General features: G+C 40.0%; 1 protein-coding gene across 22 annotated transcripts in view; it reads right to left on the bottom strand.

Annotated features, from left to right (window-relative positions):
* Positions 1 to 23,484, bottom strand: part of znf516 (zinc finger protein 516) — a 283,926-nt gene that overhangs the window by 122,656 nt on the left and 137,786 nt on the right. For 17 of the 22 annotated variants that reach the window (XR_011352119.1, XR_011352120.1, XM_069920788.1 and 14 more), the window contains 3 exons: positions 19,397 to 19,448; positions 17,960 to 18,154; positions 17,779 to 17,845 (listed from right to left, as the gene is read on the bottom strand). The exons of 2 other annotated variants lie outside the window; for them this stretch is intronic. The gene's annotated coding sequence lies outside the window, so the exon portion shown is untranslated. The remainder of the gene's footprint in view (positions 1 to 17,778; positions 17,846 to 17,959; positions 18,155 to 19,396; positions 19,449 to 23,484) is intronic. 3 more of the 22 variants (XM_069920775.1, XM_069920777.1, XM_069920774.1) reach the window with 2 other exon arrangements.

Consider the following 23,484-nt stretch of genomic DNA (forward strand, 5'->3'; position numbering starts at 1 on the left):
ATTCCACACTGATTTTTTTTTTAAATGAGAAATGAGATCAATGCCAACAAAATCTTCAGTTTACATTTCCATCCACACACTAATGTTGATGCTATCCTTTTCTAAATTGCACATTAGATAGATTGTACAAGTCATGAGAGGCTTCAACTCTGGAACTGCCTCATTAACCTTCTCTGTCTCACCTGCATCCAAAACTTTCTCAAGATCTTCCTTTTTTTTTACTCCTATCTCTTTATGGGATTGATTTACTCCAGTGGAACCCCTTGGAGACGCAATCATGGAGCCATCGAATGATGGAGCATGGAACCCTGCTCAGCTCATTGCAACTATGCTGACTTTCAACCACATTTTTACACTAATCCAATGTTCTCCCCACATTCCCATCAGCTTCCCCCAGATTCTTCCACACCTCCATAGGAAGAGCAGATGTACAAACCTACACTTCTTTGAGATATTTGAGGAGCACCTGGAGGAAACTCACATGGGTGTTTCACTATGTTAAAGACACTACATAAATTCATTAACCCCAGGTGTTAGATCAAGCAGTGAATTTCTATCAGGAATAAACATGTCGCTGAGCACCTTCACTCTGTCTGCATTGCAGAGCACCTTCGCTCTGTTCCATAGAACCATAGAATGCTACAGCACAGAAAACAGGACATTTGGCCCTTCTAGTCTGTGCTGACTATTGTTCAGCTAGTACCAATAACCTGCTTCCATTCCATAATCCTCCAGAACTCTCCCATCCATGTATCTATCCAATTTATTCTTAAAATCGAGTCCACACCCACAAATGGCAGCTCATTCCACTCTCCCACCATTCTGAGTAAAATGACCCCTAATGTTTCCCTTAAACTTTTCCCCTTTCACCCTAAAGCCATGTCCTCTCATATTTATCTCTCCTAATCTGTGGAAAGAGCCTATTCGCCTTTACTCTGCCTAGCCCCACATAATTTTGTAAACCTATCAAATCTCCCCTTTTTCTTCTTCATTCCAAGGAATAAAGTCTTAACCTGTTTAATCTTTCCCTGTAACTCAACTCTTGAAGACCCAACAACATCTTAGTAAATCTTCTCTGCAATCTTTCAATCTTACTGATATCCTTCCTGTAGTTAGGCAACCAGATCTGTACACAATGTTCCCAATTTGGTCGCACCAATGTCTTAAATAACTTCAACATAACATCCCAACTCCTATACTCAATACTTTGATTTATAAAGCCTAAGATGCCAAAAGCTTTCTTTACAATCCTGTCCACCTGCGGCATCACCTTCAGAGAACAATGTACCTGTATCCCCAGATCTCTTTGCTCCTCCACATTCTTCAGTGTCCTACCATTTACCATTTTGTTTTTCCAAAATGCAATACCTCACACTTGTCTGCATTCAACTCCATCATCCATTTACTGTCCCATTCTCCCAGTTGGTCCAGATCCCTCAGCAAACTTGCCAATTTACCAAGTTATCATCCAGATCATTGATATAGATAACAAACAACAATGGTCCCAACACAGACCCCTGAGCCACACCACTCGTCATAAGCCTCCAGTCTGAAAGCAACCATCCACTACCCTTCTCTGTTTTCTCCCACTCAGCCAATTTCAAATCCAGTTTATAACCACTCTATTGATAACTAGTGTCTTAATCTTCTGAACTAACCTCCCATATGGGACCTTTTCAAAGGCCTTACGATGTAGACAAAATCCACAGCATTTCCTTCATCTACCTTCTTGATAACTTTCTTGAAAAACTCTTAAAAGATTTGTTAAACATGACCAACCATGCACAAGGACATACTGACTGTCCTTCATCAGCCCTTGGTTGTCCAAATACCTATATATCCTATCTCTCAGAAGACCTTCCAATAATTTAGCTACTACTGACATCAGGCTCACAGGTCTATAATTGCCTGGTTTACCTTTGGAGCCTTTCTTAAACAGCAGGACAGCATAAGCTCCTCTCCAATCCTCTGGTACCTCACCCGTGGTAAGAGCATTTTGAATATATCTACCAGGGCCCCTGCAATTTCAACACTTGTCTCTCTCAAGGTCTGAGAAACTATCATATCCGGCCCAGGGGATTTATCTACCTTTATTCGCTGTAAGGTAGCAAGCAGCTCCTCCTCCTCCTTAATCTTCATGGGTTTCATGACACTTCTATTTGTTTCTCTTCCATCCATATGCACAATGCCAGATTCCTGAGTAAATACTGTTGCAGGAAATCGCTTCGCTGAATACCTTCACTCTGTCCACATTAGGATGGTTGGTACAGTGGCTAGCGCAATGCCATCGCAGCATCAGTGATCGGGACCGAGCTTCGAATCCCACGCTGTCTGTAAAGAGTTTGTATGTTCTCCCTTTGTCTGCATGGGTTTTCCCCAGGGGCTCTGGTTTCCTCCCACCAATCAAAACGTAATGGTGGTTGTAGGTCAAATGGGTGCAATTGAGTGGCATGGGCTCATGGGCCAAAATGGCCTGTTACCGTGCTGTATGTCTAAATTTTAAAAAAATTAAAAATCAATGATGGGTATCTCCCAGTGGCCAACCATGTCACTTCCATGCCCCACTCCCATGCTCGCATGTGTCACCATGGCCTCATGTACTATCCCTCGAAAACCATCTGTAAATTGAAGGAACAACACTCTATTTTCCATCAGAGCACTTTAACCAAATGGCATGAACATCGACTGCTCAGTTTTCAGATAACCTACTCTCCATTTTCCCTCCCTTCCCTTTGTGTTCGTTCCTCCAGCTCTCCATCCCCTTCATTCACAGAGCCATCCCTCCTCCCCCTGTTTGCTAGTGTGTCTTCCCTCCCTTATCCACCTATTACCTCCTGCCTTTGGGAGTGTGCTCCTCCCCTACCCCTTTCTCCTCCCAACCATTTTAATTGGGTGCCTGCTGATGGTTTTTTCATACCTTAATGAAGGGCTCAAGCCCAAAGTGTTATGTATCTTTATATTTGCTACATAAAGGACACTGTTTAACCAGCTGAGTTTCTCCAGCATTGTGATTTTAGTTTATCCACACTATATACAGACTTTCTTTCATGTTTTACCTAGGAATAAATACTCTATTGTCACTTATGGAACAACCTCATTCATGCTCCTCCTTACTTATCCTGTCCAGGATTCACTTCTCGTGCCTGACCCTAGGTCCACTGTGGATCATCTGCTTGCAATAAATTAAACCTGGAATAAGTGAGCAGGGAGGCTTTATCATCCCAAGATTGATTGAAATGCACACAATGATGTCTCATTTCACAGTGTGCTCCATATTATTGGGGGTAATGAGAATTAATGTGGTATTCATGCACTAGATCTCACTCTTTACTTAAAGAGTAAATGATGATTGTGGTTGGATAGGAGTAGTTTTCAGTATGTTATTAAGAGTAAGGATAAATATTATTGACATCTCCATGTGGGGGAGTTGTGCTTGATTGGTTGTTAGAGAGTTCAGATTTCTGTTTCCATATGGAAATTTACACTGCAGCAAGAGGCAATCAACTGGTTCACTTGCTAAGTCAATGAACGGGCTTGTATTATGTATAAAAACACATGGCACACTGAATTGTATTGAAGGTACCACCAAATACAGGCCATGGACCCAAAATATCTTCTGCTAGTGTTTATTCTCCAGTGAACTACCTCCCATCCCTCTCCACCTTATTATTGGCTACAGTCCTCTTAGAAAAAAACAAATTATTATTTTAGGTTGAGAAAAAACTCCTGCGATACAAGTTTTTGTCTTCAGGCCAACAAAAATAGTTTTGCTGCAAACAGGCTATTTGTAAGCAGAGTATGGACTCACTGCAAGAACGCGAGTAGGTGAGATTTTGCCCAAATAGTTGTTGGTTACTTGGTCATCTTGCCTGATGTGGGTATTTCTGGGAAGGCCAGGATTTATTGCTCATCCCTAATTACAATGGTGAGTTGACGTTTTCAACTACTGCAGTCCTTCTGGTGAGGATTCAGGCCCTTCCAATGACGAGGCATGTATAGTGCAAAGTTTTCCGATTGAAACTGTCTTGTGTGGCAAGGCTATAGTAAACCCCACTTAAAGCAGCAATTTAAAAAAAACTGTTGATCATCTCTCCACCCACTATACCCCACTCAGATGTCAAAACTATCAGATTCATAAAATCTGTTACAACTACTCAAGGCATTAAACATTGGAAAAAAATACTCAAAAGTATAAAAGAAAATTTTAAAACTATTTCAACATTTAAAGGAACTCAGTTTAAATAACATAAATCAATATTTACTATGATCCTTCAAAAAAACTTGAAGAAAATTATTTGGGCAAGATCTGTTGTGAACAGTTTTTAAACGCATCCAGAAGGAAGGGTTTGTAACGTCTAACAAACTCCACCAGAGAATGTTCATAATTACCATATACATGCAAGGAGCTCAAACAGGTGGACCCCGACAGTCTTTGGAGCTTCAATAAAACATAGATGTAGCTCTGACCGTGTTCATGACATGACACAAAACTTGAAAAGGGGTGACAGCATTAAAATAACCATCATTATTTACAAGCCAGTGTTAACAATATGCTCATGAATTACTGGAAGCTGGCACTCCACCACTTTTCTTGATGCAGATTTTTTTTATTTTCAAAATAAACTTTAATCAAAATCAAATACACATATACAGTGCAGGTCCTTGTGAGATCATATTCTTTCATACAGTGTTATTGCATATTGTACCATGATATTGCACATTTACTCTGGACAACAATTTTGTTCAAAGGGTTTGCATCTTGAAAAGGAATTGGGGATAATGATAGACAACTTCAGGCTGAACATAGGTAATTTCTAGATATACTATAGGAAGTTGGAGATACATTAAATTAACTTTTCTTGAATTTAGCATGCTTAATCGCATAATGATGCTGACAAATTGCATTAATTCAACCGACTTTTCAATTGTACTCAGCATCTGATGCCTCTCATGTCAGTGTCCAACAATAGTCAGCCAGCATCGATGGCCTGATAATGCTTTTCCATGGTTTCCTTGGTGAAATCATTCACCCTGTTCGTCATTGACCACACCAAGGGGTTAGTGCAACGCTGATACAGCACCTGCTACCCGTGTTCAAATCATGCTCCGTCTGTAAAGTGTTTGTATGTTCTCCTCATGTCTGCATGTTTCTTCCAGGAGCACTGGATTTCTCCCACCATTCAAAACAGTGGGAATTACAGGTTAATGGGGTGTAATTGGTGCCACAGGCTCATGGGCCAGAGGACATATTACTGTCCTGTATGTCTACATTTAAGATGTAAAAAGATCAGCAAGGAAGAAGTCCAAGTGCAAATAAAGAAAATTAATTTTCAATGACATTTTGCATTTAAAAATTTTGTATGCTTGAAGTAGAATTAAACAGGAAATCACAAAAATAGGTTAAATCTATAAAAAGGTACATGATAGGAAAATTTAGACACAAATATAGTATGGTAACAGGTCATTTCAGCCCATGAGTCCATGCTGCCCAATTTACACCCCATTAACCTGCATCTCCAGAACATTTTGAAAGGTGAGAGGAAACCATAGCACCTTGGAGAAAACCCACACAGTCAGGAAGAGAATGTGCAAACTCCTTCCATACAGCATGGGAATCGAACCCTGGTCCAGTCCTGGTCGCTGGCACTGTATTGGCATTTTGCTAACCCCTACGCCAACCATGCTGTCTAATTTTAAGGTGATTTTCTTGATCAGCAGCCCAAAATCCATAAAATATACCCAAAAGTATTCAGGAAGCAAAATTGTCATTGTCCAGTGTGTTTAAGCACTGTGGCCATGAATGTGCCACTCCCTTATTGTTTCTTATTGTTTGAGGGGCTTTCTCATCAACCTCAGCCCCTCAATGTCTGGCTGCAGAAAGACCCAAGACTGTGGTCCTTTCCCACAGCACCCTCACGTTGGCTGCACCAAGCCTCAGCATGTCCCTCATCATGTACTCCTGCAGCCTAGAATGTGCCAGTTTACAGCCTTCCTTCCTAGACATCTCACTGTGCTGGAAGACCAGATGGTTTCATGCATACCAAGGAGCACCTTTCACTGCGTGGATGATCTTCCAGCAGCTGTGTCTGTGTGCATCCCAGAAACAGGCCATAAATGAGAGGGTCCTCTGTTATGCTGCTTCTGGGGATGAGTGCAGCAGGGGAAAACAAGAGTGAGAGTTATGAAGGTTGCACACTTTCTCAAGAATCTGAATCTCCCTACACTTGAGAGGGAAATGCCAACAGTCTCGTGTCCAACTGCCAGCAACCCCGAATAAAATCATCCTAAAAACCTGTAACTGTGGAATACCCTAGCTCAAGGGGGATGACTGAGGCCAAAAAGGAGTTTCTAAGGGTACACAATGTCAATAGCAAAGAATAAGACAATATGCCTCTAGGTAGTTTGTTGTGAACTCTCTCAAGGCTTGCAGAGAAAGCTGTGGAGTTCATGTTTTGCTGGGGTATGGGGTAGGTGAGCTGATGCTCAGCCTCCAAGCCTCCTTTGCAAGAAGGAACAGGATAAATCTACCAGCCTATTGATTAACTTTACAAAGCCAGCTGGTTTAGTGTTGAGTTTAAGGCAGTGTCTCAAACATCCATTTCACCAGCCACTACAATAGAACACAACATATAGGAGCAAGAGAAGGCCATCTGGCCTGTCAAGCCTGCTCCCCCATTCAACATGATCATGGTAGATCTAGCTGTGTACTTGTCTACTTGCCTGTCCTTCCCCATAACTCTTAATTCCCCTACTATACAAAAATCTATCTTATATTTGTTAAATATAATGAAGCTGCTTCCAGTGCTTCCTTGGGCAGAGAATTCCCTCCTCTCAAAGAGGAGTAGGCCCCCCTCTCGAGGAGAAGCACTCCCCACTCATCTGTTTTAAACCCATTATACTGAATCTTGAGCCTATATCTCCTAGTTTGATCTCACCTGCCAGTGGGAACAACTTTCCTGCTTCTATCTTAACCATTCCCTTCAGAATATTATGCTTTTATAAGTACCTTCTTATTCTTATAAATTCCAGCAAGTACAGTCCCAGGCAACCTAGACCCCTTTATCTGTGGAATCAACCTGGTTAAGCTCCTTTGCACTGTCACCAAACCCAGTATATTCTCTCTCAAATATGGAGACCAGAATTCTGCACCTTGCTCCAGGTGCAGCCTCACCTGTCCCCTGTACAGTGGCAACGGAACCTCCCTGCTTTAAAGTTCAACCCCTTGAGCCGTGAAGGCCAACATTTCAGTTGTCTTCTTGATCACATGTGCACCTGTAAACCAACCTTTGGTGATTCATTCACAAGCACTCCCAGGTCTCTCTGCATAACAGCAGGCAGCAATCTTTCACCATTTAAATAATAATCAGATCCACTTTTTTTTCCCCACAAACTGGATGACCTCACTGCATCAACATTTTACTCCATCTGCTAAACCTTGGCCCACTCACTTAACCTATCTTTATCTCTTTGCAGACTCTGTGTTCTCCACACAATTTGCTTTTTCACTCTATTTAGTGCAAACTACATGAAATTGGTCCACTCCTCCAAATCATTTATTCCCTTTGTGAACAGTTGTGGGGCCAGTACTGATCCCTATGGTATTCCATTAGACACTGATTGCCAACCAAGGAAATATCCATTTATCCCAACTTGCTGTCTCCTATCCTGTATATCGATGGTAATACATTACTCCCAACTCAATACATCCTTATCCAATGCTGACATGGCACCTTATTCAATGCCTTCTGGAATCCAAATATGCAACTTCCACCTGTTCCCCGTTCTCCACTGCCCTCATTAATTAAAAAACCCAGTAAAATTTGTGAAAAACACGACCTACCTTCCTTAATTGACGCTGCGGGACCTGCTGAGTTTTGCCAGCACTTTTAAAGCTATTCCTAAATCTGTGGTTCACCTGCTTGATGGGTACAGTTCTATCCATGATATCTTGTTATTTCTCCCAAAGTGATAGTTTCAAACATTTTTCTGACTGCAAATGTCAAGCTAATTGGCTCAGAGTCACTCGCCTTTTGCATCCATTTTATTAAAAAGTGGGGTGACATTTGCTGCTTTCCAATCCACCAGGATCTGCCAAGGGTCCAGCGAATTTTGGAAATTTACCATTGACACAATAAATGTAGCTCCCATCATTTTGTTCAGTAAGATGGGATGAATTCCATTGGGACCAAGGTACCAAACCACTTTTAAGCCCACTAGTTCATCCAGCTCAACTTCTCTTTTGTGATCAGGGTCCTAACCTTTCTCTGGGTTTTTCACATCACACTTTGCCTTGCCTGGTGTGGTGCCTTATTAATCTGCAGGTCCTCACGATTTCTTACTCCACTACTAAACACCCTAGTATCACTGTTGGGCATTATCAGTTTCCTCTGCTTTCTGTCCATGGTGTTCCTGCTTCACCCTACGTGGTCGGCAAGTCTGTCACCTGCTTTACCCTGCTTACTGCACACCCTCCCATTGCCAGCTCGACCGTGAACAACATACTCTTCCCGTTACACCCAGCAGCTCATTCATTGGTCAGTAGCCCCTTCAGATCATCCAATCCTGTTCCTGGTTTATATCACACTGTTCGCTCAGTCATCGCTCTGTCTGACCCACTGGAGTTCCATGCTGTCACCATCCTTTCACGTCCGCATCAGTTCCGGCCACAAAATTCCTTTCAGGTCTGCTCTGCACCAACATTCCTTCTTCATCAGGTCTGTTTTTACCACCACCTTGCTGGCCTCTCTGGTCTCCTTGAGCTACTGCCTACCGACTCCTTTTCAGGTCCTTGTCAGTTGGTATGTGATGAGATTCCAGTCCTGGTCAGCCTGGTGTGTTGGCTTCTCACTTTACACATCCCTCACAATGCTCTCTATCAACCAGACACCCCACTTTCCTTGCATGAGCCTGGCGTCCATTATTGTTGCCTAATCCTTCGTTCATTTCCCTTCAGCTCTGTGAATTCATGTATCTGCTTCGCCCTACACGGTCTGCAGGCCGACTACCCTTCAGATCCGCTGGAACTCCACGCTGCTGTCTCCTTGTCCCATCCACAGAAGGTGTAGCACCCTAGTCCTTTCTGCTCCGCTTCAGCACAACCGTGCTTTTCTCTCCATCCATGCTCCTCGTCCCCCCAACTTGCCAACTCCCTTTCAGGACCCTCTCAACCTACACCTACTTCACCCTGCCTGCTGCACTGACTGATCGCCCTGCATGTCCTCCCATTGCCAGCTCCGAGAGCTAACGGTTTCGCCCGGCAGTCTCTGCATTGGTCAGTAGCCCCTACATGCCGTCCAATACTGTTCCTGGTTCACATTATGCTGTTGGCTGCTGGGGTCATTGCCTTTTCAGACCCACTTGAGAGCCACACTGCCATCATCCTTTCATGACCACATCAGTTCTCTGCACCGTATTCCTTTCAGGTCTGCTCCGCGTCTGCTTTCCTCTCCTCGTCAGATCATCTTTAGCACTGCCCCAATGTCCTCTCATGCCTCCTTTGTACTTATTTTCAAGCACATTGAAACTTGAAAAATGCTTGAAAATAATTCAAATTATTAATGTAATTTGAAAATCAGAGGAGATGCATTTTTTTCCCCCAATTCCAGCCAATAATTCCACCTTTGAGTACATCAATAGTGCCTCAGATGACAACCTTCTCATGACCCAGTCAGATGATTGTGGGTTGAAATGACTTGAGGATGCATCTCCAGCTTGATACTACCAGTACAGTGCTGAACGAGCACCACACTGTCATAGATAGTGATTGCAAATGAGATGTTAACTTGCATAATACTTACAAATAAAATGCTTTACTCTGGCCAATACTTAACTTTCAATCAATAATGTTAAATAATTTGGTCATCACTATGGTGTCTGTGGGAGAACTTGCTGTATGCAAAATGACTGCTGGATGCCCTACATTATAATAGCAAGGACACTGAATACTTAACTGACAATAAAGAGATTTGGAATGAGGCCCAAAGTAGAACAATAATTCTTTAAAAGATTCAATCCCGTTTCTTTCTTGGTAGTGGGTCTAGATTTTCCTTTTTTTTTAAAAAAAATATAAAACTATCAATACAATATATAATCTGCTTGATATGTACTCTATTTTTGGATGTGAAATTTCAATGTTAATAGAAATTTTGAAAAAGATTCAGGGCATAAAATGGCATCTTGCTCACAAACTAATACTTATGATATGGCGCTTATATAATTTAACATACACAGAGATGGCCTGCCAACTTATTTATCAGGAGCTGAGCATTGAATGTCTAAAAACAATATAATTAGTTGATGTTCAGTATTGTTAAAAACTGAAAGACCAGTGACAGTTCTGTCCTTCAGTTGTATCAAGGAAAGCAAAATAACATCCAAACTTCAAGGTCAACCTGAAACACACTTTCCGACTGCCCAATTTCAACTCTGGAAGCTTTTAGTAACAAGTTTTGAACAGGAAGCCTGTTTCATTGTGCCAGTGTTTGTTACATTAGAAAGAGAAGTAAAAGCATATTTCCATTTGCTGCAGTAATGTTGCTCAGCATTGCAGAAATATATGTAGGGAAGACAAAAACTTCGCCAAACTCTGAACAAAAAGACCTGTACATTGTAATGAAGGCTAATCTATGGCCTTGGGACAAGACACCGACTTTCCCATCATGCCTGTTCAAGTACTATAAAGTAATCTTCGTATTCAGAACTTCTAACCTAACTGCATGCTTTGAATCCTAAAACTTGATCAAACTGAAACAAAGCATGCACACAGTTCTTCCAATTGTTTGCTCACAACAAAAAAATGAGGCCAAGTTGTTCTCTAATTTCCATCACAGCAGAAAGGAGAGAAAAAAACCCAAGAATTGCAGATGCTGGAGTCCTCAGAAAACAATGAGTTGCTGGAAGGACACAGCCGGTCAGGCAGCATCCACGGGGAGAAAATGTACTACTAAGACTCCATTCCCCACTCACCCAACAGTTGGGCAGCTCTTCATGTGCTGACTAAGGAACTCTGTGAAGAAGGCTTCAGCCTGTGCACTCTCAGACCCCCAGTACGACCACTTTTTGGGCAGGAGATTTTTTCCTCAACTCCTCTCCAATCATCTACCACTTTCCTTAAAATGTATTTCCGTGTCCTCTTTGGAATGTTACCGCTAATTATTTCCATTGCTTTTTTTTCAGGGACTGTGATGCAAACTATAATTTGCTCTGCATAAAATAATAATTGTTTATCTCAAAGCTTACAAGGAGTGAAAATTTGGAAAAATGAAACCTTTTTTAAAATTCCAAGCTGCAACATATTGTCTTAGATTTAATTATTCAGTGTCACAGACAAGTCACTGTGACAAGCTTTTTATTCTAAATTAATGAACTGATTACAGAGCCAAGGAACCATCGAGAGAAGTTCAAGTTCATTGTCACATGCCGAAGTAGTTGAGAAAGTTTGCTTTGCTACCACTCCATCTTGTCAACCCATATATACCGGTAATAGAGCAATAAAAACAGGCTCAGTGTGCAGAATTACAGAAAGAGTTCAAACAGATCAAAGACAACAGTATTTTATGTGTGAGGTTTTTACAGGAATCTGACAAGAGATACCAAATTTTGAAATGCAACCCCTAACTAAAATATCCTTCAATGCGAAACACTAACAATCACACTATAATGTGTACTGCACTTTAAAGCCTAACACATTAAATGAAAAGTACCTCCTGATCTTACACTTTATGTTTATTGTCACAATTTATAAACGCTTTTAATTCTCAAGAAATTCTCTCCAATCTGAACTGCTTTCATATCCACCTGAGTAATATTTAACTTTCTGAGTGGAGATCACATGGAAATGCACCAAATATTAAAAGGCCTGGAGAGAGTGGACATGAAGTAGATGTTTTCAAGACTGGGAGAGTCTAAAACAACAGGGCACAGGCTCAGAATAAAAGAATGTTACTTTATGACAGAGATGAACAGCAATTTCTTCATCCAGATGGTGGTGAATATGTGGAACTCGTTGCCACATATGGCTGTTGAGTTTGTCATTGCATAGATTTAAAGTGGAGTTTGCTAGATTCTTGAACAGTGATGATGTCAAAGGTTACAGAGAGATGACAGGAGAATGGGGCTTGGAAGGAAAATATATCACCATGGTTCGAATTGTGGAGCAATCTTTTTTATTTTTATTTTTCACACTATAAACCATACTGACCAAAATACATAAACATTTTTCTCTTGAATATATAGTGTCATTTTCTCCCTTTTACCCCCTCTCTTCCCTCCCTCCCTCACCCCCCCTTCCCATTTATTCAAAGTTCAATCTATAAGATACATTAAACCCGTTAAACAATGTCATCACTTAATAAAAATAAACAAGAAATTTTTGTCCTTTACTTTTATATACTGAGTCAATTCATTTCGTTGTCTTCTCCTTCTGTCATTTTAGGTGGTGGAGGTCCGTGGTAGGATTTCTCTATTGTGTTTCATGTATGGTTCCCATATTTATTCGAATATTGTGATGTTATTTTTAAAATTATATATTATTTTTCCTAATGGAATACATTTATTTATTTCTATGTACCATTGTTATAATCTCAAGTTGTCTTCTAATTTCTAGGTTGACATAATACATTTTTTTGCTGCAGCTAAGGCTATCATAATAAATCTTTTTTGTGCTCCATCCAAATCGAGTCCAAATTCTTTATTTCTTATATCACTTAAAAGGAAGATCTCTGGGTTTTTCGGTATGTTGCTTTTTGTGATTTTATTTAATATCTGGTTTAGATCTTCCCAAAATTTTTTCACTTTCTCACATGCCCAAATTGCATGTATTGTTGTTCCCATTTCCTTTTTACAGCGAAAACATCTGACTGATACTGTTGGGTCCCATTTATTTAACTTTTGGGTCGTGGTGTATAGCCTGTGTAACCAATTATATTGTATCATGTGTAACCTCGTCTTTATTGTATTTCTCATAGTTCCGGAGCATACCTTTTCCCATGTTTCATTCTTTATCTTTATGTTTAGATCTTGTTCCCATTTTTTGTTTAGGTTTACAGTTTGTTTCCTCGTTCTCCTTTTCTTGCAGTTTGATGTACATGTTTGTTATAATTTTTTAATTTATCATTGTGTCTGTAATCACATATTCAAAATTGTTTCCTTCTGGTAAACTCAAACTGTTTCCCAATTTGTCCTTCATGTAGGCTTTCAGTTGGTGGTATGCAAACATTGTATCATGAGTTATATTATATTTGTCCTTCATTTGTTCAAAAGATAATAATTTATTTCCTGAAAAACAATTCTCTATTCTTTTGATCCCTTTTCTCTCCCATTCTCTGCAGGAAAGGTTATTTATTGTGAAAGGGATTAGTTGATTTTGTGTCAATATTAATTTTGGTAGTTGATAATTTATTTTATTCCTTTCTACGTGAATCTTCTTCCAAATGTCGAGGAGATGGTGCAATACTGGTGAATTTCTATGTTGCACCAATTTCTCATCCCACTTATATAGTACATGTTCAGGTATCTTCTCCCCTATTTTATCTAGCTCTAATCTGGTCTAATCTGGTTTTTCCCTTGTTTGATAAAAATCTGAGTTATCTTAATTGTGCTGCCCTATAATAATTCTTAAAGTTTGGTAGTTGTAAGCTTCCTTGTTTGTACCATTCTATTAATTTATCTAGTGCTATCCTCAGTTTCCCCCCTTTCCATAAGAATTTGCTTCTTATTTTATTTAGCTCCTTGAAGAATTTCTGTTAGGTGAATTGGTAATGATTGAAATAGGTATTGTATCCTTGGGAAGATGTTCATTTTAATACAGTTTATCCTTCCTATCAGTGTTAGTGGTAAATCTTTCCAGTGCTCTAAGTCGTCTTGTAATTTTTCCATTAATGACTGATAATTTAGTTTTTATAGATGGCCGAGATTATTATTTAGTTGTATACTTAGGTATCGAATTGCTTGTGTTTTCCATCTACATGGTGATTCTTTCTTAAACTTTGTGAAATCCACATTATTCATTGTCATTGCTTCACTTTTATTTGCGTTGATCTTGTACCTCGATACTTTTCCATATTCCTTCAATTTCTTATGTAATTCTTTTATTGATATTTCTGGTTCTGTTAAGTATATAACGTCATCTGCAAATAGATTGGTTTTATATTCCTTCTCTATATTTTTATCCCTCTTATTTTATTTTCTGTTCTTATCAGTTCTGCTAGTGGCTCTATAGCTAACGCGAACAGTGAGGGAGATAGTGGACATCCCTGCCTTGTTGATCTGCTTAATTTAAATTGGTTTGATATATATCCATTTACTGTCACTTTCGCCAATGGTCCCTTATATAATGCTTTAATCCAATTAATATATTTCTCTGGTAAGTTGAATTTTTGTAGTACTTTGAATAAATAATTCCATTCTTCTCTGTCAAAGGCTTTCTCTGCATCTAAAGCAACTGCTACTGTTGGAGTTTTGTTTCCTTGTACTGCATGGATTAAGTTAATGAATTTACAGATATTGTCTGTTGTTCGTCTTTTTTTAATAAATCCAATTGGGTCTAGTTTTACTATTTTTGGTACACAGTCGGCTAATCTGTTTGCTAATAGTTTAGCTATTATCTTATAATCTGTGTTAAGTAGAGATATTGGTCTATACGATGCTGGTGTTATTGGATCTTTCCCTGTCTTTGGTATTATTGTAATTATTGCTGTTTTGCATGAATCTGGTATGTTTTGTTTTTTTTCCAATCTGGTTCATTACTTCCAGGAGAGGAGGAAATATTAAGCCTTTAAATGTTTTATAGAATGCTATTGGGAGTCCATCCTCTCCCAGTGTTTTATTGTTCGGTAGTTTTTTTAATATCTCCTGTATTTCTTCTATTTCAAATGGTTTTACTAATTTATTTTGCTCCTCTGTTTGCAATTTTGGTAGTTCAGTTTTAGATAGAAATTCATCTATTTTGTCTTCTTTCCCTTTGTTTTCAGTTTGATATAGTTGTTCGTAGAATTCCCTGAAGTTTTCGTTGATCTCCGTTGGGTTATATGTAATTTGTTTGTCCATTTTCCTTGATGCCAATACCGTTCTTTTAGTTTGTTCTGTCTTAAGCTGCCATGCTAGTATTTTGTGCGTTTTTTCTCCTAGCTCATAATACTTCTGTTTTGTCTTCATTATGTTCTTCTCCACCTTATGTGTTTGTAGTGTTTCATATTTTATTTTCTTGTCTGTCAATTCTCTTCTTTTAGTTGTATCTTCCTTTATTGCCAATTCTTTTTCTGTATTTGTTATTGTGGAGCAATCTTGATGGGCCAAATGGCATAATTCTGTTCCAACAACATGGTCTTATGATTACAAAAATCAGCTAGCTCAGAAGGCCAAGAACCTAATGGGGAGGAGGAGTGGGGCAGGGGTAAATAGGAATTGTACAGACGGGTGCAAATGTTTTTGTGAATATGGTGGGTTGAAGGAACTATTTCATAATCCATCCTTTAATCCATTGTTGTCGCTCCTCAATGTTCCTAGAAAGGGAATTCTGTTGCACCGTCACATCCAGTAATGAATGAGGAAGAACTCCCACACCTGATTCCCTATAATAACCCGGTCAGTTCTAACGAAACCATCGACTGTCCCTTGTATCTACGGAGATGTTTGCGAACTGCAGAGATCAGAGCTCAAAAATCTTCATGCACTCTCTTTGTTCAGCCAAACAATGAGAAGGATGCACAGTGGTTCCCATCATGTCCAACAAGTGGAGAAGAGAGAGATCCTAGTGGTTTACTGCAGGAGCAAATAGATATATGATGTGGAGTTGGTGCTCAAAACAACAAGTCATTCATTAAAAGTGATGTGCATCAGGAGGCCAGTCAAAGCTGATCTACTGAGTATGATTTTGGTACAGGTTTTATACCCTCAACAAACATGATTACAGAAACTTGATTATCTTAATTTTACTGTTTTGATTACAGAATGGGAGTTGCAAATCTCTAGTTACTGGGAATATGAAGGTTGATTACAGAATAGGATGCTTAATTATCCATGTTTAACTTAGTTAACAATTAGTCTAATTTTCTATTACAACAATGGATTCATGTTATGATTGTAACTTACTTAATAATAAATCCAATTTCTTATTATAGCAAAGGGTGCAAGCTATAAAATAATTAATGATGTTACTGAAACTTGAGCGTTGGACTGCTGTATTCCACGGTTCTCTCTTGGGCCTGACTTTGGTTCCCTGTTACCACATTAGCACAATCCACATCCCTCTTTACTTGTCATAGATCTCACTATTCTTTCCCCTCCAACATCTGTCAACACATGAAGCAGGCAATAGCTCCCAGTTATAGATTACAGTCAACATGCACCCCCCAACCCCCCACAACCTCCCAGGCTGTGGGATGATTATTTGCTCTGTTTGTGTCAGGTTCTCAGCATCCAGGTTCCCGAGCATGGCAAGGCCTCACATCTTGTTCCCAGAGCACATCATTGTCAGTAACACATCACTCTCTATATAATGTGGTGATAATCCTTTTTCAGCTCTATTAGCTCTCTCAGCACTCCAGGCTAAACAAAGTACTGAGACGACACACATATTTGATGGCCAGGTGAATCAGCTCCATGTGTTACGCGTACGCCATCAGAGCACCCGCATCAAAGGTGGCTTCTTTTCCGGTAGAAGGTTAGGGCCTGCATGAGTGCAGATAGCATGCTTAGATCACGATGACAGTTTCAGGCACGTAGGGGCAGGAGCTTCAAATCCCTTAAAAGTGGCAGTAGGTTAGTCAAAATAAAGCTCACGAGTTCCAAGATGCCCACCGACTGCTGGCCTCATTCTTTCATTCGGTTAACACATTCACTACATTGGTGACTCCGATGGTCCAAACATTTTTTTGGACTACTCAACATGGATGCCACAGCAGTAAGTGCCGTGGCGCTGAAACTGCCCACCTTCTGAATACTACGACTCCGCACATACTTTGGACAAGTGGAGACACAGTGCCACATTAAACAAATCACTTCTAACTCTACCAAGTATTACCATGTGGTCAGTTCTTTGGACCAAGAGACCGCGATCAGGGTAGACGACCTCATCCAGGCCCCACCGGAGGAAGGTAAATACAATGTGCTGAAAGCATTACTCATCAGCACGTATGGGTTCTTTGGACACGAGAGGGCAGCCAGACTCAATGCACCTGAATGGCCTGAGGGGAAAGGAGTTTTTCCACCATCAATTGCTTGAAGCCAGCACACCCGACTTAAACCAGCTAGTCCCTCTACAGCCAGCCAAGCACCAAGGTAAACCTCCTAAACATAAGGCTGTACAAACTTTGAGCGAGGCAGACATTAGTGCCGGTTCTTTGTGGAGGAGGTGGTGATGCAGATATTTGATAGCCAGGTGAACTGGCTCCATGTGTTACGTGCGTGCCATCGGAGCAGCTGCAAAGATGGCATCGCGCAGCCGCCTTTTCCAGTAGAAGCCTGGGGCCCGCACGTATGCAGGTAGTGCGCTTACGACATGATGACATCATTTCAGGCACGCAGGGGTGGGAGCTTCGAATGCCTTAAAAGCAGCAGCGCGTTAGTCAAAATAAAGCTCATGAGTTCCAACGAGGTCACTGACTGCTGGCCTCATTCTTTCACTCGGTTACCACGCTCGCTACATTACCATCAAACACATTCATTACTGAGACAACAGCACAATGGACTTTCCTTTCCAGGAATAATTAGAAGTTTCAATGATGGATGAAAGGATGAGTTAGGGACACCTGCAGTACAGAAACAAGCCTTTCCACTCACCATATTCACACTGACCATTGCATCCATCTGTACCAATCCCATTCATCCCCATTAGGTCCTTAGCCTTCTGAAAAGTTTGATTTCATAATCAGAAAGTTAGATATTACTCAGGTGGACATGAAAAGTTTTTTTAAAAATTAGAAATAGTGACAATAAACACAAGTATAAGATCAGGAGGTACCTTTAACATGGTTGGCTTCAAAGTGCAGTGCACGTTATAGCATCAAAATTATCGATCGAATCTCCTGATGAACTTCTTTAATCCACCTCTTCTCCTCTGGTCTTCCCTAAGAGCTGAAATCCCTTTGCCCTGGATTCATTGACCGATTGTAATCACATCATTGGGATCTTGCTCTCTAACAAGGCTGAAGCACATCTGATGATAAAACATTTGGTTTTAAGCATCTTGCGACATTTAACTGGAAAGAGGAAAGGTATCGGTTGCTTTTGAGATCTATTTGTTGATGGTCATCTCATGTCTTTTTAGCAACTATCTATTAAATTTAATCTTCCAAATTGACAATTTTTCGGGTATTTGCAGATTAGAATTGTTTTGAAGATAACAATATAACAAATTAATAACTTTTCCCCATGCACAGGAAGTAGATACTGTCCATGTAATTTTTTTCTTTTGCATCCTTCACAGAAGGGCTTAATTACTCACATTTATATGTCAAAATTATGTCAGGTTCCAAATGATAAGATTAAAAAAGCATGGGAACAGGATTTACCAGCAAATGTTTCTGATGATTTGTGGGAAAGGATTTTTAAACATCCTTAATCTGTGCCCATCATTCACTCATCCAATTTAGGGTTGTACACCAGACACATATGTCTCAAGATGATTTGGCATGAATATTTCAAGGAGTTAACCCCCGTTCATTTATTTTGACTTTCCAATAACATGGAATGTTATTGGAAAGAAATTTTTAACACTTTATCTTCAACTTTAGCTGTTGATTTACAGCCAAATCCAATTACAGTGGTGATGGAAGATATACATCTATCGTCACCCAATCACCATGTTCTTGCATTCATGACACATGGCTCGAAGATCTATTTTTCTTAGGTGGAAAGATTCAATTCTGCCTCCCTTGTGTCCAATGGATTTGCCAAACTTTAGCTTGTTTAAACTTAAAGATCAGTTGTGCTATAACTGATATTACATTTTATAGAATGTGATGCCCATTTATTATTTTTTTTCATGATTTTTAAACCTGATTTAATACAATATGTTTTATTATTGTTTTTTTCCTTCATGTCAACTATTTTTATTTTTGTTGCGGAACATTTTCTTGTTTATTATTGCATTTTATTGTTTTAAGGCATCCCAACTTCTAATTTTGACTATTCGCTTAGGGGGTAAGCTACTTATTTAGTTCAGGATTAGTTTGTTAGTTTAGATTATATATCTTTTCTACTGTTTTTATTATTTGAACAATAGAGCTGTGGGGAATCAATTACTGTTTGTTTATGATGTTCAGGATCTATTTGATTTATAATCTGTAACCTCACATTCTATATATTATGTTTCTTTTTCGTATGCTTAAAATTAATAAAAAGATTGGAAAAAGGAATTCAGTGACACACCAGGGAAGTGCTTCTTCTTTCTACTCACATATTCTGGTTTTAAAAAAACATCTTGCGACATTTGGAAGTTGTGAAAGTCACTATGGAAACATAAATCACATTTTAATAGTGGATAAGTCAACATGCTTCCAAAGCATCTGGAATTAAAGGTGGTCTCATGCCACTTGCTCATGCTTTTTGCTGTGCATGTGGATACCTGATACACATGAAATGTCAGCAGTGCTTTGTGAATGGCATTCCTTTCATATTTGAGAAAGTACTCTATATTGGATCACCTGGGCAGTTCTTTGGCTGTGCTGATTCAAAGAGCATGAAGTAGATCATACCCCACAGGCAAGGTGTGCGATGAAATTCCATCATTCACAAAGATATCAAATTCTGGAAAATCCAAACCATGCTTTAGAGGCTGAGAAACCTGTCACTCTACTGAACATGGCCAAATAGGACTGTGGAATTGTGAGGAGATCCAATGGAGAAGATTCCTCAGCTCACGGACGCTGAGTAGACTATCAACTACCCACTTTTACACTCATTCTACACTAACCAGTTGTATTCTCCCCACATTACCATTAAACCATCCCCAGATTCTAACTCAGGGAGTTACATGGTGATTTAACATGTCTTTGAGATATTTTTGGGGGGTGGGGGGAGGGCAGGAGGAGAACTGTACCACTCAGAGGAAACTCATGAGCTTATAGGGAAAATGTACAAACTCTACCCAGACAGCACAGGTGGTTGAATCTGAGGCTCTGTTAGTTGCACCACTGCGTTATGCTTCAAGATGGCAATTTTGCACATTACAATGAACTGGTGCACTATATATTCCCCTCGATACAAAGATTGCGTGTCGTGAAGATGATTGAAGGCTTCAGTGAGATTCACAGGAACAATTTCCAATTACTGGGGCGTTTAAAACAGGCAAATGGCCCAAAAATTAGGGCCAGCAGGGAATGCTCATTTGTGCAAAGGGCAATGGGAATCTGCTACTTCTCCATTCCCTTCACCCACTCACATCCCCCCCCCCCCCCCCATCATCACACTCCTCTGGACAATTAGATGGGTTGAGATTTTTCAGGGTAACCTATCAATTGGCATTTTAAACTGGAGACAGAGCCATTTTTGTGCACAAAGAATCAGCATATGGAGCAAAATCAGCAGTTGTTCATGATTCAAGCTCTGTTACGGACTCATCCTATTACCATCAACATCACCAGAGGTACAGAAGCATCCAAAAGGAAAAGGATCAACAAGTCTGACAGAGATGTTCTGCTCTTCCATATTAGATGGCAGACTAGGAACCCCTGTTCTGCTACCAGCACCAATCGAGGGAGTAAGGATGCAGCCAGCATTTAGGAAGCCCAACTTTTAATCATGTTGGCAGAATCACAAATGGCAATGAGTTAGCATACAGGAGGGAGAGAGATCAGCTCATTGAGTGGCATCACGCCAACAATCTGGCGCTCAACATTAGAAAAACCAAGGATATGATTGAGGACATCAGGAAGAAGGCAGGAGAGCTTGACGGAGTCCTCATTGAGGGCTCAGTAATGGAGAGAGTCAAGAACTTCAAATTTATGGGTGTCAACATCTGCAAGGATACCTCCATGTCAATGCAATCGTAAAGAAGGCTCGCCAGTGGATTTACATTTGTGGGGTGTTTGGGGAGATTTAGTACGTCACCGAAGACTCTCAAAAAACTTCTACAGGTGTACGGTGGAGAACATTCTGCCTGCCTATGCTCAGGACAAGAATAAACTCCAGAGGGTTGTTAACGCGGCCTGCAACATCATGGACACCAGATTTTATTCCATCGAATACATCTACAAGAAGCAGTGTCTTAAGAAAGCAGCCTCTATCTTCAAGGACCCCCACCATCCAGCCCATGCCCTCTTCACTCTACTACCACTGGGAAAAAGTTCAGGAGCCTGAAGAAGAGCATTCAGCGGCACAAAGAGAGTTTCTTTCCCGCTGCTCAATGAACCAAAGACACAGTTTTACTTTGACTTTTCGTGCACTAATTTTATTTATTGTTGTAAGGTGGTTTTTATATGAATGTTTACATCATGATGCTGCTGCAAAACAACAAATTTTGTGACTTGTTCATGACAACAAATTCTGAATTGTGCCTCAGCAACACCATTCCCAATAGGATTCTGCACAATACCCTTCAATAGGATTCTGCACAACATAGTTACCGTAAAGATTCATGTATAATACGTTCCGTGTATAATACGATCCCCCTCCCCTCACCTGCCTGAGTCGCGCTGCCGTCTCTCCAGCTGCTTGCCCGCTCGAGTCACACTGTCGTCTCTCATGACCCCCCCTTCCCCTCACCCACCTGAGTCTCGCTGGCGTCTCTCTGCCTGCGCGATTCGTGACGTTGTCTCTCACGACCCCCTCCCGAGTCGCGTTGGCATCTCTCACAACCCCCCCTTCACCCGCCCGATTTGTGCTGGCGTCTCTCCAGCCTGAGTCACGAATTGCAGAAAAAAATGTTACTCTTGTGTATAATGCAACCCCCCCCCTATTTTTGAAGGGGAAAAGGGGGAATTTTTTTGTATTATATTTGAATATTTACAGTAATGCTGCTTTGTTTCTTTCCAATATTGTGTGTGTGTGTGTGTGTGTGTGTGTGTGTGTGTGTGTGTGTGTGTGTGTGTGTGTGTGTGTGTGTGTGTGTGTGTGTGTGTGTGTGTGTGTGTGTGTGTGTGTGTGTTTACATAGGTCATAATAACTATATATCCAAAGTAAATAGCTGTAAGCAACATATGAAAGAGACAAAAAAGTATATAAAGGAAAACCTTTTCTAATGATCTAACCTCTCCCTTGTGAAGTTATGATTAAACATAAATATTCCATTAATGTATGGAAGAAAAGGAAACCAAACCATAAAAATGTGATCCAATAATCTTATAAATTCTAAAAATAATCGAGGGCCCCATAAATTGAAAAAGTTAAATTTCATTACATTAGTAGAGCATCTAATTGTTTCCAGAGTCGAGCATGCCATCACATCAGATAACCATTGAGAATGTGTAGGAAGGACAGGATCCTTCCATCTCATAAGTATAGCCCTTCTGGCCTTAAGAAGAGCAAAGGCAGTGACATGGGACTGTAGCCCAGACAAATATCTGATACTAACTGATATTAATTAATTTAATCATTAATTTGAAAGATGTAGCACTTTATTAATTGTGCTCTCTTCCCCAATTTGCTCAAATGTCCTTTAATTAAAAAATCTCAAGTACACATCAAAACAACATAATGAATAATTAAGATTCATGATGTTCCAGAGGACAAACTATATCCATAACTTAATTCAGCTCAATATATAGCACCTATAATGGACATCTTGACTTATTGTGCTACCATGAAGAGATTCATCCTGTTCAATTAAAGAATTTTTCCACACACTTTAGAATACAAGGACTGGGTTTGATCATGGAACAAACGCAATTCAATTTCTTCCTATTCAACTTGCCACATAATTTTTCTTCATACTGCAATCAATTTAAAGACCAAAAAAAAATCCCCCAAAGGGACCCAGGATCCAAGCATTTTGGTGATTATTAACTGTAACTAGATATTGGTCGCAGGGCAAACTTTTTTTTGAGAAATATTATGTAATCACCAAATTGATGCTGAAGACTGAGATAAACCATTCGCAACAAACCTGATCTGTCTGAAAACCACTGATGAAAGTTTAAAAAAATTTGGTGGAAATCTGAAATAAAAATGGAAGATACTGGAAACACTCGACATATCAGACTGCATTGGTGGGGAGAGTAATGGAGCAAACATCTCAGGGCAAACATCCATTATTCTATTCCAACATAGTTGGGTGCAAGTCTGCCAAACTATGGAACAAAAATATAAATTTGGGAAAGACTTATGAGGTACGGCAACATCTGTGGAGAGAGTAACAGAATTAATATTTCAGGTGTACGGCCCTTCATCAGAAACCTCAAATTTGTTATTGGGGTTTGAGGGGAAGAGGCATAACTAAAGAATCTGTTGTGAACTGAACAATCCAGATTAAGAGTGGAATATCAGAAGTGATAATGAAAACATGGCAGGGGATGGAATCGGGGTGGGGGGCAGGGAAGAGGAAGCAGG

The sequence above is a fragment of the Narcine bancroftii genome, chromosome 2 (assembly GCF_036971445.1).
Source record: "Narcine bancroftii isolate sNarBan1 chromosome 2, sNarBan1.hap1, whole genome shotgun sequence".
Lineage (NCBI taxonomy): Eukaryota > Metazoa > Chordata > Chondrichthyes > Torpediniformes > Narcinidae > Narcine > Narcine bancroftii.